Here is a 14,172-nt window from a genome sequence, read left to right as displayed (position 1 = left end):
ATTTGGTTGATTAATTACAGGGTGCCAAGTGATTTTCAAAAAAAAAGACCTAAGGTCAGCCTATCATCAAGTGAGAGTTAAAGAAGAAGATATTCCCAAAACAGCCTTCCGAACGGGATATGGCCACTACGAATTCCGAGTGATGTCATTTGGGTTAACTAATGCTCCGGCAGTGTTCATGAATTTGATGAATAATGTATTCAGGCCTCTCTTAGATCTGTTTGTGATCGTGTTCATTGATGATATTCTGGTATATCTATACAAATCACAAGAGTCTTAAATATGTTTTAAAAAAGAAGGAGTTAAATCTGCAGCAGAGGCGGTGGTTAGAATTATTGAAAGATTATGATGTGAGTAATTTATACCACCCCGGGAAGGCAAATGTAGTAGTTGATGCACTTAGTCGAAGAACAATGTTAGTCATAGCATTCTTGAGTTATGTATATTGCTTTAAAATAGAAAATTGGGGTCGTCCTTTGAAGAAAAACATGCATGCCGGTAGTTCAGAGTCAAGACCAATGTAGACATTGTTATTCTATGATATCTTGGTGTTAAATTGAGTCGTTGTTTTGTGTGGCTTGCTTAAGGACAAGCAAATACTTTAAGTTGGGGATGTTGATGTGGCGTGATTTTATGCCAGAATCTATGCTTTTCTGCTATAAGTTTTACTTGTTTTTAAGCAAGTCTATGTGATTTTACGTGGTTTTTAGTGTTTTTCAGGAAATGAAACAGATTCGGAATGAAAACTGTTGAAAGTCCAGAAGTGGTCGTAAACTAAGTTTACGGTCCGTATTCTCAAACACGGGCCGTATTCCATGGGCGTATTAAAGAATAAGAAGAACCAGAAAGGCAGGCTCAGGAAATGGTGGTTTACGAACAACTTTTACGAACCGTATTCCACTTTACAGTCCGTATTTCAAAGCGTATTTAACCATTCGAGCATCTGGCAGAAAGTTAAAGTTTTGGAAGTTGAAAGACGACTGGGCAGTTTACGGACCGTTACGGTCCGTATCTCAAAAGATTGAAGTTGCTCAGAACTGGAAGGAAGACCTGGTTGTAAACTGGTTTACAGTACGTATTTCACTTTACGGACCGTATTTCGTATTGACGGGGACCAAAGTACAAATCTGCAACTTTCACGTTTTCAGAACCTATAAATAGTCATTGTATGGTTTTAATATTTATCAGTTATTATATTTTGACTTTTGGCTTAGAACATTAAATACTCTCTAGTTTTTGAAGGTTCAAACATCAATTCAAGTATTATCAATTCCTCTTTTCTTCCAAAGTAAGCAATTATGAATTCTTCAGTTTCTTATTTCTTGTTCTTTATCATGAGTAGTTAAATTCCATTACTAGGGTTGTGAACCCAATGATGGGTGTTTTGAGATTGGGTTTTGTGATTGATATACACATAATGGATTATTAGGGATTATTTATTCTTCATTCTTCATTCATAATTAGTGGTTGCAAACATTGATTAAAGCCCTACACCTTGATTTATTTGGGAAAATAATTAGGGTTGGTAAGAATAAATAACAAGGACTCAAAGCTTTAAACTTTGTTTAATAAATTCACTTAGGAATAAGAAGAATTTACTTGGCATGATTAATTGTTCTTCATAGTTACTTTCTTATATTTGGGAAAATCATAGAAAGAGATAATCTTGATTTATTGGGAAATAGTAGAGATCCATATAAAGATTAAGTGCATTCATATAATCATCCATTAGAAGTATATCAAGATCAATACCCATGATCATACACTCTATTTAACGGGGACACAACCTTAGCTTCTTTTACCATAAATTTCCACCAAAGCAAGTAGATAGCAATTAGTCATACAAAAATCAACTATTACCAAAACCATCGGATTAAGACATTAGACCTAAGCCTAACATCCTATAACTTTAGTAACCTTATCACATCATATTCCCTGTGGGATTTGGCCCCAGCCTTGTTGGGTTACTATATTTGACAACGTCCGCGTTATACCATTAATAGGTGTAATTTGAGCGTATCAACGACCCGATTAGAGGCCATGACGGGTACCCGGGGCTAACCACCAAGCACCGCTCGTACTACTATTCATTATACTCATCCTGCACTCATTCATTAATCTCATTCTTCTAATCATAGGGAAACCATTTTCACTTTGAAACATAATTACCTTTATATACATAAGCCCTTTGGCTATCATAAGAATATACATATACAAATGGGAAATCGTGAGACCATACACCAACACATACGTATCTATGAGCCTCTACTAGGGTACTAGACATATGGACGGGACAGGACCCCGTCGTTCCCAAAACATATATATACACACAAAATACTAAATCAGTAGCACCTCCGGAATAATGGAGTGCTCTCAAAATCTGCTGATAGCTCCTATGAGTCTGGATCACCTCCCTGTCTACCTGTGGGCATGAACACAGCGTCCAAAGAAAAGAACATTAGTACGAGCATTGTATTGAGTATGTAAGGCTTAAATAAAATGAGCATAATAAAGAAATCATGAAACATAAGGTGAAAACATAACTTGCTTAGCCTTTAAGAGTAAATGAATTTTAAACATATCACATACATTGACCTATCACATATTTAATCCTCATTTACCCGCATCCGGGTACAATCATACACCTCCCACTAGTGGTGGTCATGTCCGGCCTTCTAGGCTCGGTGGAATCACAAGAAGCCAGCATTAGCGGTGACATGTCCGGCCATTCAGTTACGGTGTACTCATAAGCAGCCCGCATTAGCGGTGACATGTTCGGCCATTCGGGCACGGTGGAATTGTATCATCATGTGCTCAACATAGACTTATCATTATCATACATCCCATAGGCATATCATGACCTTAACATAAACTTATCATAACCTTATCATAAATTTAGCATCATCTTACATTTATCATAACACATACATTAGAACTTGGAGGCAACTATGGATATGCCGGGGTGACATAAGGTCATTAACCCCCGATTACATTATGGAGTGATCATATTCATCATATCTCACCTCGAAGGGACTAACATTTTAAGGTGAGTGTACACAAGGAAGAACATCAATGGAACCATACTTAGGATCATTAACTTTATAGACATTATATCTTGCTTTAGAATTCTTTAGACTTAAACCTTTCATCATCATTACCTTTATCGTATTCGTAACGTATCTCTCACTCTTGTTATCGCATAAGAGGCTCTATATACATTGACTCATATTCTTCCCGGAATGCAAGAAAGTTATGGAGAGTAAGGAAAATAAGGTCGGAGGAATCATGCCTTAGAAATGAAGGGGCTAGCCTTACATACCTTTATGATTCGCTAACTCTATCACTTGAATGCTTCTCTGCAATGCTCACGTTTCTACCTTCAAGGAAGTTCGTACTAAAATTAGATAATAGAAGACATACTTATGCTTAACTAAAGCTAACGAAAATCGGGTAACATCTTGCTTTATTTCGATGACTTCCTCCATATCAATAATAACACCTACCATATCTTAATCAACAACTTCATCAAGCTAGACATTATCAATCCCAAACATTCCCTAGCACTCCTTTATAACCTTAGCTATGGCACCATCCCGTGCCCATCCTCATACAATGCCTCTACAACATCTTTACTACTATTCATAGCAAGATTGCACTCATTACATATCAAGAACTATGATTCAAGTCAAGTCATGTTTTAAAAAAAATCTTTATTTTCCATATTTGCACCTCATGTCCCCCTTCTTTCCACAATCCAAGTCTTCCAACCCCTCAATAGTTTAAATAACATGGGAGAATCATAAAACTTACCTCAATCACTTCGGAATAAGCCTTGAGTTACTCTACCCCATTAGAATGAAATCCTCCACTTGTATGTCAAAGGAATTCTTACCCTTCAGAAACCCTAATAGGCTTCCTAGTATATGAATTTCCTAAATCTTGGTTTTTGATCTTAATTTCTTGGCATAGATTGTTATAGAAATAGAGAGAGGGTTTTAGAGGGTTCTAGAGAGATATAAAGTCTGTTTTTTGGGGAGAAATAATGAATTAAAATGTGGGAGCTTATATTTATACCCAGTGCTGGAAACTTCCAGATCGGCAGGTCGACGAGCAGGGTCGACGGCTCGTCGACGTGCGTCGTCGATTCTCTGCCTGAGATTTATGATTGCAGAACCTCATCGATGGTGCCAGGCGACGACTGGTCGATGTGTCGACGGTCCGTCCCTTAGGCCGCCGACACTGACTGGTGTCAGCAGTTTCTTGAACTGCTTCGTTTTGCTCGGATTCAATTCGTTTCACTTCCAATTCCCTCGAAATGTCAAGAATACATACTTATACACCTATAAACATACCAAGAAAATATCTCATGACAAAAACTGTGGTGCCCACTACCGTACCGAAGATATACACCACCAATAAGTCAAAATCTCCTTGAAATAAAATGGGAGGTGTAACATTCTTCCCCCCTTTAAAAACATTCATCTTCAAATGTTAAGTTCTCGGGAATTTTATGAAAATTTTGCCAGAGTTTCCCCTTTAATATGGCACTACCAAATTGTCACAACAGCCCATAATAACAATGCCTCACAGGGCCACAACATCATAGTAATAAAGTTTGGCCACACACGACCCGAAAGCATAAAAAGAAAACATGCATACCTCATAATCTTGACGTTTCATCTTGGATTTCTTCCAGGGGCTGAAATAAATGTGGGTGCTTGGCCTTCATATTTTCTTCCACCTTCCAAGTCATCTCTTCCCGATTGTTGTTTCTCCATAAGAACTTAACTGAGGCTACCTCTGTATTTCTAAGTCTCCGTACTTGCATATCTAGTATGGCAACGGGTACTTCTTCATAAGCCAACTTTTCTGTCACTTTAACATCGTCTACTGGGACGATCCTAGTAGGATCTCCAAAACATTTACGGAGCATTGAGACATGGAAAACCGGATGGACTGATTCCAGTTCCGAGGGTAAGTCCAATTCATAAGCTACTTTACCCACCTTGCTGACAACCTTATAAGGTCCAATGTATCGAGGACTCAGCTTTCCTTTCTTACCAAATCTCATCACTCCTTTCATTGGTGACACCTTTAAGAATACCCAGTCATCAACTTGAAATTCTATGTCTCGCCGGCGGTTGTCCGCGTAAGATTTCTGACGGCTTTGGGCTGTCAACAATCAATCTCGGATGACCTTGACCTTTTCCACAGCCTGTTGAATCAACTCAGGGCCTATTAGCTGTACTTCTCCTACTTCAAGCCACCTAATTGGGGATCTACACGTCCTTCTATATAGGGCTTCATACGGAGCCATTTGAATATTGGAATGATAGTAGTTGTTGTATGCAAACTCAATGAGGGGTAAATGGTCATCCCAACTACCACTGAAATCTAGTACACATGCCCGTAGTATAGCTTCCAATGTCTGAATGGTACATTCGGCTTGCCCATCAGTTTGTGGGTGAAATGCTGTAGCTTCACATGAGGACCCAAACCTTCTTGGAAAGACTTCCAAAACTTAGCTGTAAATTACGCTCCTCTATCTGTAATAATGGACATAAGAATACCATGTCGCACTATTTCCCTAAGCTACAATCTTGCATAATCTTCTGCTGAGTAAGTAGTTCTGATTGGAAGGAAATGGGCTGATGTCGTAAGTCTGTCCACGATCACCCATATGGAGTCATACTTGCTTCGGGAGAGAGGTAACCTTACAATAAAGTCCATATTGATCATTTCCCATTTCCAGGTTGGAATCTCTATTGCTTGAAATAATCCTCCTGACTTTTGATGTTCGATTTTCACTTGTTGGCAATTTGGACATTGTGCTACAAATTCTGCTATGTCCTTTTTCATTCCATCCCACCAATACATTAACTTGAGATCATGATACATCTTTGTTGCACATGGGTGGATAGAATACCGAGAATAATGAGCTTCTTCTAGAATTTGACGACGTAATTCTGCAACATTCGGAACACACAGCCTGCCACGGTATCTAAGAACTTCATCTATAGAAGTTTCAAAGGGAGACTTCTCTTTCTCATGAAATGTATCTCTATAATGGCTCAACTGAGGATCTTCGTATTGACGTTCTCTCGTCTCCATGTCTAAGGTTGAAACAGTTGGGTTGTGAATACCAATTCCCGCATTGCCTGAATCAATTAGGCGAACTCCAAGGCTGGCTAGTTAGTGAAGCTCACGGGTTAATTCTTTCTTCTCCAGAGGAATCTCACATAGACTTCCCATTGATTTACGACTAAGTGCACCGGCCATTACATTCGCCTTTCCGGGGTGGTATAAAATACTTACATCACAATCTTTTAGAAGTTCTAACCATCGTCTCTGCCATAGATTTAACTCCTTCTGCTTGAAAATATATTGGAGACTCTTGTGATCTATATAGATATCGACATGTACACCATAAAAGTAATGCCTCCACATTTTTAATGCACTAATAACCGCGGCCAATTTGAGATCATGAGTTGGGTAGTTCCTTTCATGTTTCCGCAACTGTTTTGAAGCATAAGCGATGACTTTACCGTGCTGCATTAATACACATCCTACCCCAACCCCAGAAGCATCACAATATATAACATAACCATCTGGCCCTTCTGGGAGTGTCAAGATTGGAGCTGAAGTTAGCCTATCTTTAAATTCTTGAAAACTGCGTTCACAAGCATCATTCCACTGAAATTTTGCTGATTTCTGAGTTAGCTTTGTTAATGGTGCTGAAATAGAGGAAAACCCCTCCACAAACCTTCTGTAGTAACCTGCCAATTCCATAAAACTATGGACTTCTGTAGGCGTTGTAGGCCTTGGCCAAGTCTTCACAGCCTCAATTTTCTGAGTATCCACTCGGATGCCATCATCTGAAATAACATGACCAAAAAATGTCACAGAATTCAGCCAAAACTCTCACTTTTAAAATTTTGCATACAGTTATCGAGTTCGATGAATTCCAAGAACAATACGTAAATGGTCTGCATGCTCTGACTCTGTGCGAGAGTACACTAGAATATCATCAATGAACACTATTACAAATAGATCTAAGAGAGGCCTAAATACATTATTCATGAAATTCATAAACACTGTTGGAGCATTAGTTAACTCAAATGACATCACCCGAATTTCGTAATGACCATATCTCGTTCTGAAAGCTATTTTGGGGATGTCTTCTTCTTTAACTCTCACTTGATGATAACCTGACCTTAGATCTATCTTGGAAAACCACTTGTCACCCTGTAATTGATCGAACAAATCATCAATTCTTGAAAGAGGATACCCATTCTTTATGGTCACCCTATTCAACTACTTGTAATCGATGCACATCCGTAGGGAACCATCTTTCTTTCACACAAATAGGACTGGTGCTCCCCACTGTAATGAACTAGGCCTAATGAATCCTTTTTCAAGTAAATCCTTCAATTGTGCCTTCAGCTCTTTCAACTCGGTAGAAGCCATTCGGTAAGGAGGAATAGAAATAGGCTTGGTGTCCGGCAACACATCAATAGCGAAATCAATTTCTCTTTTCAGAGGAAGGCTTGGAAGTTCATCTGAAAATACATCCGGAAACTCATTCACCACCTGAACGGATTGGAGAGTTGGCGACTTTGCTTCGGTGCCATGAACTCGTACTAGATGATAAATATAGCCTTTAGCTATCATCTTTCTTGCCTTAAGGTAGGAAATAAACCTACCCCTTGGGGATGCTGTATTACCCTTCCATTCAAGCACGGGCTCTCCCGGAAATTGAAATTGAACCACTTTCATTTGGCAATCAACATTAGCATAACATGAGGCCTGCCAATCCATACCCATAATCACATCGAAGTCTAACATTTCCAGCTCAACTAAATCAACTTTAGTCTGGCGATCACATATCAAAATCACACAATTTTTGTAAACTTGTCTAGCTATCACGGGATCACCAATCGGAGTAGATACCTCAAAAGGTTTAATTGACTCGGGTTTCACCCAATACGACTAGAAATATACGGAGTGATATAGGACAACGTAGAACTTAGATCAATCAATGCATAAACATCATGAGAGAAAATAGTCAATATACTTGTAACCACATCTGGAGAAGACTCGAGATCCTAACCTTCGGCTAAAGCATAGATACGGGGCTGAGTGCCACCAGAACTGGACGCTCCCCCTCTACCTCTACCTCGACCTGCAGAAATATGGGGAGTCTGTCCTACCGGGCGCACAGAAGAAGAACCAGTTACTGATTCTGTGGGCTGAATCCCACCTCTACCGTACCTCGAGGGGAAATCACGCATCACATGCCCAGTCTGTCCACAAACATAACAAGCGTCTGATCCTTGGCCCCGAATGTAATTTTTTGCACTGACTACATCATGGAACTGGTGGTCTCCTCTGACTATACTCACCCCCAAACTGGGAACCTGAAGCTCTCGAGCTCTGACCATGCCCTGAATGAATAGAGCGGTCAAATCTCCTTCCTGCAAATCGTGGAGGTGCACTAGTCGCCGATTAGCCTGAGTGCCTAGAATATGACTACCTTGATCCCCTTCTATAGTCGTTACCGACACCCATAGATCTGGCCCTTTTACTCTGCCCTCGATCAATATCACGTTCACCCCTTTGCGGATGTTGTTGCTCTTCTAAATTCTGGGCATGGGCTTGAATGTAGGAAATATCCATCCCATCTTGCAGTGATGCCGTCAAGTAGTCCTTGAACAAATGTGGCCCTAAGCCACTCACAAATCTGTGCACTCTATCCCCCATGTCGGCCACCATGGTTAGAGCATACATAGCCAATAAATTAAACTGAAGGCTATACTCCCGGACACTATCCGCTCTAGCTCGACGGACTTCGGGTGGTAAATAGTGGCGGATGAAGGCATCTACAAATTCTTGCCAAACCGGAGGTGGTGCATTCTCTTTCCTTGAAGATATCCAATTATTATACCATAAGACCGCCACATCCCAGAGTCTATAAGATGCTAACTCCACAGATTCAGTTTCGGAGGCGTGGATAATCTTCAATTTTCTCAATATTTCATCATTAAAACCTTGCGGGTCTTCATCCGGCTTCGACCTGAAAAACTCTGGAGGATTCAAACTCATGAAATCACGGGCTCTAGTACTAACTGCCCTATCACTCGAGCCCGAACTCTGCCGCTATTCCTGGGCGGCAACTAACTGTGTCAATAAATGAATAGCTTCGGTCATTTGTTCACCCGAAGCCGTCGGTGGAGGAACTGTAGGCATAGGAGCTGGAGCTAAAGCCCTCTTTTGTTCTTCTAGAACAGGTGGAGTGGAAGAGGTATTTGATGGAGCCTCATTATGTGATTCACCCTCTTCTACATCCGTTGGCTCCTCCCTCTCTACTCACCTTTCCATGGTAGTCTTGCCCGTCTGGGCGGCTGTTGCTTTTCTCTTTGGCGGCATCTCTGAAATGATAACGCACTATTAGGGATGAGAAAATCCTATAACACGGCTCTATCATACGATCTCATAAGAAGAAGAATGGTCATTTTTCCTAAATGCCCTGTAGCCTCCTCTTTATAAGTGTGGCGCGCAACACACCATAAAGAAGACTCTACTAGACATGGCTCGTAGACACTTCCTAGGACTGAACTGCTCTGATACTACTTTTATCATGGCCCCTAGTCGGGTCGTGACATGGGCAATATACGGTCCAACATACGGATCGTATAAAACATACTGGCCGTATGTTAGGTCGTATGTTCTGCCCAGAATGGAAGCCCTCACTGGACAAAAGTTACGGCCAGACATACAGTCCATATAAAAGATACGAACCGTACGCGTATATAATGCCTTCTGGTCAAGGGTCAATATGCATATGTATAGTGACTGCTATGCATAAATATAATGAGTAACTAGAGTTCTCGGAGTGACATAAGGTCGTACTAACTCCGATAGACATCTTTTGAGCTAACATCATCAATATATGATATCTGAGGACCCAAGAACAGAAGGGACAATCATAACAAGGAGTACAGGATAATCAAAGACTGAGGTACTCCTAGTGCTTATAAGGGTAGAGTAATATGGAAGCTCGTTTACATGATTGTTCGCTCATATCATAAGATCATGCCAGCATGAAAGAAAGGACAACCTTACATACCTTGAAGCATATCTAACCGTCCAACTTCTACTTCTCGAACTCGGAAGTCTACAACCAAGATAACATAGGCCACACTTAGACCCTTCATAACACTTACTATCCAATTCTAGTGAAAAAGGAACTGAACTAATTTCGGACAACATCTCCTTCATAACTCAATAATCTCTCAATTTCCAATTCAACCCAAACATCAACAACAATACTAACAATAACAATACCAATACTTAAATATCAATATATAATCAAGTCTATTGCAAATCTTCTCCCAAAATAGTCCCTTGTCTCACCTTGACCCTTATTCAACTTCCTACTTTCATAACTATGTTTCCTTACTTAAAATCACTAAAAGTATTGATACATAACTCAATAACAAGGATAAGAAGCTTACACATATCTTGAAGGGCTAGGACTTCAAAATCCAACCCCACCTCCAATTCCCAATCTCATCAACTTCAAATAAACCCCAGGAACAATCTTTTTCTTTACTAGCTCGAGTTTACGAGGCTCGGATCTTGCTAGAACTTCACTAATTTGATAGAAAATGTAGAGAGAAAATATTTTAGGGTTTTCTCTGATTGGGGGAGTGAAAATAATGAGAATAAAACGTGGGGCTAAACATATATACATGGAACTAGAAGGTTCCAGCGATGTGGATCCGTCGACCTGCCACCTGAAGGTTCAGAGGGTGTGGCAATACCGATAGTCCATAGCGACGGCCCGTCAATGTGGACTGGTTCTACAGGTTTTTCCTGAGTCGATCCAACTCGCATCGATTCAATTTGTTTAACTTCTAATCTTGTCGTATTGCAAGAAACATATACTTATACTTTGGTACACACGAGGTGAATCACTTAATATCTCAAAACTCGAGTGCGGATCTCCATACGAAGGGTATAAACCACCCATAATCTAAGGACTTCCCAGCGATGAAAATGAGAGGTGTAACATTCTCTCCCTCTTAGAAACATTCATCCTCGAATGTTCATGCAAGTCGTGGCTATAAAATTTTTGGCAGAGTCTCCCCTGTAACTATACCAATCCAACCTGTACACAGCAACCCAAAATAATGTCACACACGGCAACATGCTAAAATATACTACATCATAGCCTCACATGACCAATCATAATAACTATAAATGGAACCAATACCTGGGGAAGATGATGCCTCAAACTGAACCTCGTGGGATGACAAAAATAAATACGGGTATTTATCCTTCATTTCCTCTTCAGCTTCCCAAGTCAGTTCTTCAACATTATTATTTCTCCAAGGAACTATAACGGAAGCCACATCCTTAGTTCACAATCCACAAACTTGCCTATCCAATATAGCCACTGGGTTTCCTCTTATAATAACTGCTTGGTCACCTGATGTCACACCTCAATCCTGATAGCGCATGATGGTCACCCGACCCATACTTTGAGCCGAGCGAACCCGCTGGTTGTCGTTATACTCATAGTCTCATTGGCTCTTAAATCATGAGATGAAATGCATGATGAAAGCTTTTCAAAAACATTCTTTTTGTCCTTCTCAAATCAAGTAAAATCTGGAATCATATGAACTCTGTAAAGTAATGCATAATGATATATCGGCTTACATAGCTGCTTACATGGCTGACGTATTGTATACATGACTCTGTCTGCAAAAGTCTCTAACGTAAGATATGACATCAAAACCTAAGTTGGGAAATGGCCCCAACATACCCATAATGTATATGACTCAGGTCATAAGGAAATACTCCAACGCGGCATCACTCCGAAACGAATGGAGTTTACCAATCCAGCTGATAGCCTAGAACATCCTATAGCCAAACTCCTGGATAACATTCTTGCGAAACACAGCATCCCCAAGCAAAGGGACGTCAGTACGAATAATGTACTGAGTATGTAAAGCATAATCAATAGCATAATGAAATCATATGAAATAACATAAGATGGACGAGTTATGAAATGAAAGAGCTAGGTATACCTCTAGCAATGTTCTTTATATTTACTTATCCTCTTTCTAATGGGAAACTTCCATTTCATACATTTGTACATATAGTAGTATCATACCCGACCATAGAGCTTATGTGTCTTATATACCAGGCCATAATAAAGCATTGTCTTATACGTACCTGGCCCTACCAAAGCTCAGTGTTATACGTACCCCTGTAGTGGTGTGTGCGCATTAGATATCGTACCCGGCCATATAATATCGAAAGTTATGAACATTATAACATTTCTAGGAATAGAACATTTCGAATATCTTAGATAGCATCCCTAGAATTCACCTTGTCATCATAATCGTTATCATTATCATCACAAGAAACATTGTCAACAATATCAAGAGAATCTCAAGGGTCATGAGCTTGCAGCATTTAAGGAATAGGAGTAGCGTAAATATCTCGTATAGACGCAAAATGAGGAACACATGACTTTAGAAAGAAGGGTTAGCCTTACATACCTCTTTGTCTTCTTAACTACATAACGTTCACTGTCGATGCTTGAACAATCTACATTTAGAAGGATTCATACCATGGTTAAGCCTTAATGATACTCTTAAATTCAAGCTAGAATAATTCATGATCTAATGAAAATTGGGCAGCATTTCCCCTATTTCGTCAACTTCCACCATATTACAAAACTACTTTGCAAACAACTATAATAACATCATAATATCATAATCAAGTAATCACATTCCATTAAGCCTTCAAAATTCATCCGTATATTCAATTTATACTAACAACTACACATCAACCCTTTGCACATTTTCATACAACACTTCCTCATCATCATGGTTGCCTTCCATAACAAAATCATACCCATATTATACTAAGAATCATAACTCACATTAGCTCACTACTCAAAAACATCATAAAAGTTACATTTAGATCTCATTTTCTACTTTCTTCTTCTACCCAAGTTTTCCAACAACCAAGAATTCATGATAACATGAAATAAGCATGAAAACTAACCTTTTATCTCATAAGAATGTGCTTTGGAGCAAGATATTACCTTCGGTGAAGACCCCAGCTTCAATACTCAAGTTGTTCTTGAAGTCTATTAACCCTAGTAAGCCTTCAAACATATCAACATGTTAAATCTTGCTATTTGATCTTGATTTCTCTTGGGTTTGAGTGGGAAATGTTTGGAGAAGGGTTTGGAGCCCTCAAGAGTTGTGGAAAATGAAAAATGAAATAAAAGAGCAAGGGTCTTCTATTTATACAAAAATAAGAAAATCTGCCCAATGGACTTATACGGACCACTTATACGGTCTGTATACTATTATACGGTCCGTATAAATGGTCCGTATAACACCTCCAAGAAAACGATCCTTTCTGTAAATGTCGAGTTATACGGACCCCCCTTATATGGACCGTATAAGTGGTCGTATAATTCCCAGTTACCCGAAACTTTCTCGCGTTGATTCGTTTGACTTCCAATCCCTGTGGAACCTTCTTGACACTTACATAATACTTCGTTAACCATACGATAGGCCCTATAGCAGCCCCTTAAGACACTACCAAATAAATGTTAGCTCAATTATAGCGAAAACCTTTCCGAACACGACTTATATCTCACTTCCTTCAACAAATTATATTTCACAGATTCATACAACTTCAAAATCTTATGGTTTGCACCTTAAGCTATTTAATACCTTCCTTAATCTCGTAAGGGTTTCATAATCACTTTAAGCTCACATTAGCTTAGCCACAAGGCAATTAAATCAGAAATTTGCGAGGTGTAACACCTGAATATCATCTACTGGTACAACTCTCGAGGGATCTCCTATACACTTATGGTGCATGGACACATGGAGTACTGGATGTACAGACTCTAACACAAAAGGTAGCTCTAATATATATGCCACCTTACCCACCATAGAATTATTCTATATGGCCCAATGTATCGAGGGCTCAACTTACCCTTCTTACCAAACATCATCACTCCCTTCATAGGCGAAACTTTTAGAAAGACCCAATCACCAACCTCAAACTGTAGCTTACGCCACCGATTATCTGCATAGGATTTTTGTCGACTCTGCGCCGCTAGTAACCTTTCTTGAA

The sequence above is a fragment of the Lycium barbarum genome, chromosome 1 (assembly GCF_019175385.1).
Source record: "Lycium barbarum isolate Lr01 chromosome 1, ASM1917538v2, whole genome shotgun sequence".
NCBI classification, from domain to species: Eukaryota; Viridiplantae; Streptophyta; class Magnoliopsida; order Solanales; family Solanaceae; genus Lycium; species Lycium barbarum.
The sequence above is the reverse complement of the archived record's forward strand: the minus strand, read 5'-3'. Positions refer to the sequence as shown.